We start from the raw sequence: 5,789 nt of genomic DNA on the forward strand, positions 1-5,789 counted from the left end.
CACATACCTATGCCCTTTCATCTTTTGATTCAGTTTTTTTTCATTCACTTCATTGCTCAGGTAGATAATAAATAAAGGTATCGAGTTTTATGATAAGTGGAGTAGTTGATACGTGGCAAAGATATAGCACATGATTGTGACCAGGTTGGGCTGCGTGATGAGTAAAAATTACAAATATTATTTACACTACAAATTGGAAGTAAAAATTGACTCAGAAGAAACGATGACTAGGAATCTGAAAATGTAAATTTTATTTTACAGTATAAAAAAAGTTATTGCTATAATTACACAGAAATGTTTATCAAATAAATATTTGAATCGAACAATGACAACATACGGAAAGTAAATGGCTATAAACATTATGGGAAATCGAGCCACGTTACGACAAAGATTGTGTGCACGATGGAATCATATTTAGGCATAAAATATTATGTTTTTATTCACACATGTCAAAACATAATAAGGAGATTTATAACCGTACATAGGCAAATTCGTACATAGTTAAATATTATTTTAACGTTTATTTAATGTTATTGCATATTTTATACGTTTATGTTTATTTACAACTTTATTTGTCATGAAGAACATTGTAGAAATTCGTAGAAATAAGTATTTTATTATTAAAAAATTCTAGTCGTTAAGAATAGTACGAAAGAACAATCGCGAACATTGTAAGCGGCGGCGATCCTTAGATCTAAGTACACCGATCGTTCCCGAAAGATCAAGAATTAGAAAGACGTATTGGCGAAACGCGTATGCGCGAACGAGACAGAAAATCTCTAAAACATCACGCGGTGCCACGCGGCGCGCTTGATCTTTCGTTATGATTCTAACAGCAATGTTTACGAATATAAATAGGGACGCGCGCTGTGTAGCGCCAGTTTAAGCTTTAAACTCATGCTGATCAGATCTCTCGGAAGAAAGAACATAGTATGAACATAGTTAATAGCGAACATTATTATTGTAAAGTTTAAGTTTTAAACTCATCGTGTCAAGATTACATCGAAGAAAGAAGAAAAGTACATTTGAAAAAACCGTACATAGTGAATAGTATGAACAGTGTATAGTAAATAGTGTAATACAGTCAACTGGAAGATTAAAGTAAATAAAAATAAATATACTTCGCAACTGGTGTTCTTATTGAAGAAAAGTAGTCAACCACAGATTGCATAGGGCCATGTTGTTCAGCAATGTATAATTTTCTTTTAAATAAACACTTTTATAATAATCTATACTAATATTGTAAAGCTGAAGAGTTTGTTTATTTGTTTGAACGCGCTAATCTCAGGAACTACTGGTCCGATTTGAAAAATTCTTTCAGTGTTATCGAACTTACGCCCGACCGAAATGACTTGTAACTTCGGCGTAATGTGCCGTCAGTAATACAAATAACATTGCAGGCGTAATCATGCCGAACTTCGATCGCGTACGTTCGGCATAGTGTGTGTAGACACTTAAGTTGATGACATCAGAGACCGCTACTGCCCCACGACAGTCACGGAGACACTAGGTACCCCGACCGCGCCGGAGTCAGCGACCTTGTCGGGGTCAGCGGCCGCGACAGTACTCGGGTTAGCGACCGCTAATACGACTACGATTATGGCTCCAACCGAGAAATCTGTCCGCACCTTGAAGACACGAGGATCGGCGCGTACGACAGGGTCTCAAACAAGGCGATTATTGATGCAGAAGAGGAAGTTGCCGCTTTGAAGCTCGCGCTCGCCGAAGTTAAATTAAAACGACTGCGCGCTGAGGCACATGATGAAGACGGCGAATACGCTCCTTCATCGGTTGCGGATGAGGAAGAGGACAACGCACCCAGCCGGGTAGAAGAATGGCTGAACAAGAGCACGCCCCCCCCAAAGAAGTAAAGGATACGGAGTGGCGACGACAGGACTCTATCAAGTAAAGCAGGAACACGGGAAAAAAGGTGTACCTGCGCGTCAGCTGGACGTCACCTCATTGGCGGAGGCGTTCACACAGGTAGAGCGAATGTCCAGAGACACGCCGAGGTATTATGTATATCTAGATACGGCGGCCAAAAGCACTTAAGTCAATTTTTGGTCAAAATCTTAAAAAGTCACAGCAATCATATTTTCGTATGATTCATCGATGGGAATAAGCACGTAAGTCAACGACGCCTTAATACGGTCGCAACAGTCTACCGTACCATATAACTTATGTTTTATCAACACATTGAGCGGCGGTATTAACCACTTATGTTGACTTAAGTTTTTTTAACCTGCACACCAAATCTAAAACTAACTGACTTAAGTGATTTGGTTACAGTAATTTTTGCTTATATTATTTTCAAGTATCTACCCTCTTTTTTTAAGTGTTTCATAAAGTGGGTGTCAAAATCATGGGTGTAAGAAGAAATACGCATTTCTTCATTAGCAGTTCTGTGTGACGGTAGTATTGTGCATTCATTGTGTCGTAATACTCGTAATTCAAAATGGATTCAAGAGGCAGAAAGTTAGTGAACCTCGTCTTAAGTGACGCGAATACAGGTATGTTTCAACGTTTTTCTGTCATTTTAATGCAAAATTGAAGTTTTCGTAGAGGTATAATTACTACCCAATACAATGTCTAACCAACTGTCATTTTTTTTTACAGTCAATGACGACCCATACGCTAATCCACAACCAAGTTCATCTGGAACTCAAAAACAAATTAGTACTGAAGAAATAGTTATTGACTTTTCTAGTGACGATTCTGTTGCTGATCCTACCTACTCTCCAACGAGTCCTTGCTTGCTACAACATGAAGCAATGGACACCACTATCCACGACACATCACTAGATTTACAGATAATACAACAAGATGAGATACCTGAAAACATTGAAGATAAATTACCACAGCAAAACAAATCAGTGTCTTGTAGAAAGAGGAAGGAAGATAAGAAAATAAAAAGAAATTTAGGCCAATCCTATGAGACAGCTTCTGGGAAAACAGTTAATGAACGACAAATGAAGGAATTACCTAACTGTCGGAATAAGTGCCGAGAAAAAATAAGTGATGAGCAGCGTGCTGTAATTCACAAAGAAGTTTGGAATCTTGGGTCCTATGATTTAAGGGCCGCATTCATTTCATCTCTGATTACCATCAAAGAGAAAAAAACTGAGCGTCGTCGGGTCGAAGATCCTAGTAAACAAAAAAATAGACAGTGCACTTATAAGTATCATTTTAATGTGAATACAGAAAAAATGATAGTAGTTGCTTTCTAAAAACCCTATCGATAAGTGACAATTTTATAAAGCTAATCGGTTTGAAGAAACGTAGCAGCTCGAGTGGTATAATAAAACCTGATAAACGCGGAAAAAATACACCACCAAACAAACACTCTGAAGAAAAAATTCAAGAGGTGATTAATCATATTAATTCGTTTCCACTATACGAAAGCCATTATACTAGACGCAATAGCACCCGGAAATATTTACCACCTCATTTGACAATATCAAAAATGTATTCTCTTTATAGTACAGCACATATAAATCCAGTAAGTGATAAAATATACCGCAGAGAATTCCACAAATTAAATTTAAGTTTCAAAAAACCGAAAGTGGACACTTGTCATACTTGCGACCTATTCAAAATGAAATTAAACTTAGCTACAGACGAGACCAGTAAATCAGCTCTTCAAAATGATCGAGATTTACATTTGCTAGCAGCTGATATGGCTTAGGTATAATGAGAAGAAGTTAGATAAAAATATGGCAGTTATGAATAACAAAATCAAGTGTCTGTCTTTTGATTTGCAACAATGCTTGCCAACCCCAAATTTGCAATCATCTGTAGCCTTTTATAAAAGGCAACTATGGACATTCAACCTGACAATACATGACAACGGAACTGGAATGTCAACACACCACAAGTGGCATGAGGGCATTTCGGGTCGAGGTGCTAATCAAATAGCCTCTTGTCTGTTTGTATATTTACAAGAATTGCCTCAAGAAATCTCGGAAGTAATTTTGTATTCTGATACTTGCGGAGGGCAAAACAAGAATACACATGTGGCCGCAATGTTTACATATTTGATGACAATAAAACCATCTCTTAAGATCATTCATCACAAATTCATGGTACCTGGTCATACACATATGGAGGTTGACTTGGACCACGCAATCATTGAAAAAAAAAAGAAAAGAACTGAAATACAAATTTATCACCCACACGACTGGATGCAATTAGTAAGATCGAGCAGCAAAAAATTTACTGTAAGAGAAATGCGGCAAAGTGATTTTTTTGATTTTGCTGCATTACTAAGAGGACCCTTAGTAGCACGAAACAAAATGACGAAGGACATGTTTTTAAGTGGCATGACGTGAAGTGGCTGTGTTATGAAACTGAGTATGGCGTCTTCAAATACAAAACATCTCTTTCTAGGGATGAAGCTTTTAAAACCGTTAACTACAAACGGAACACGCGGCGAGAAAAGGAATTTCACTTGATGCAGATAAGAGACAAGCCATTACCAATAAGCGTGGAAAAAAAACGTGATATATTATCACTTTTACCTTTGATACCAGAATGTTTTCATAATTTTTATCAGAATTTAGTAACTGCTGCTGATGCCAGGAATATTGACCCAGATATATCAGATTCTGAAGAAAGTGACGCTTTGTAGTAATATTGTCTCTGTTGTTGAAATTTAATTATAATAATAAATAATAATTCATATTAATTAATTCATTCATTTGTATATCCTAAATGTTAACAAATAAAATAAGTAGTTATAATACGCTACTAAACACTTAAGTCGCGTTGTCAGTGCGTTCTAAAAAACTTAAGTCAGATATTTCAGCGAATAATAAATAAAACTTAAATATTCAAAACCCAATGTAAAACTAGTTCGTTCTTGTGCAATAAAAAACAATAAAATCTTTAACCATAGTACATTTTTTTTACACCAATCGATTATAACGCTCTCCTGTAAAATTTATGCATGCAAGAAAAATTGACTTAAGTGCTTTTGCTTTCCGAGTCTAGATATATGGGCGCGTTAGTGCCATCTGTCGGCAGTCATTGTGAACTACTCATTTTAATTGATTTTATATTGGTATTCCAATTGATATATAATAATAAATATCGTATGTAAAATACATAAGGCTGATATGTAATTGTTAATTATAAATATGAGAGTTAATTATCAAACTACGACAGTTAATAAATATTGTATTGAATATCGTAATGTTTTGGAGACGCTTGATATTACATTGTTAATATGAAGTTAAATAATCTTTAATAATTACAACTAGAATTATGACTAATTTATGTTACCATTCTAAATCATATTGCTAAATACTTATTGTATTTAGCAATATGATTTAGCATTACTTCATTTCCTTTATTCGCCGCCAGTGGCGCCATCTTGAACGGATGATGTAAGAATAAAGTTGGTTTTATATTGATAGAATTAATGTTATTTGTCTGATTTAAATAACTTTAAGCTATGTTAAATTCATAGAAATATTATAGTTGAATATTAAGCTATCTATTTTGAATTATATAACTGTTATTTAATTATTTGTCATATAAGAAGTTGTAATTGGTTTTGGCGGTGGCGTCCATCGACGGGAACCGATATGTCGTTCACTTCCACCTAGACCCGACACGAGAGAGAGTGCTGTCACGTGAAAGATAGATTAAAGTTATTAAAAGGAGTGGCCGTGAGTTTCTCGCTAGCTCTTCTCATAAGGCTCTACCCCTTTCCGAGCTAGTGGTAGATTCAGTAATAGTAAATTAATAAATGACTTGATTTGGACTGAAGATATTTCATTCGTATCACC

This window comes from Anticarsia gemmatalis, chromosome W (assembly GCF_050436995.1).
Source record: "Anticarsia gemmatalis isolate Benzon Research Colony breed Stoneville strain chromosome W, ilAntGemm2 primary, whole genome shotgun sequence".
Lineage (NCBI taxonomy): Eukaryota > Metazoa > Arthropoda > Insecta > Lepidoptera > Erebidae > Anticarsia > Anticarsia gemmatalis.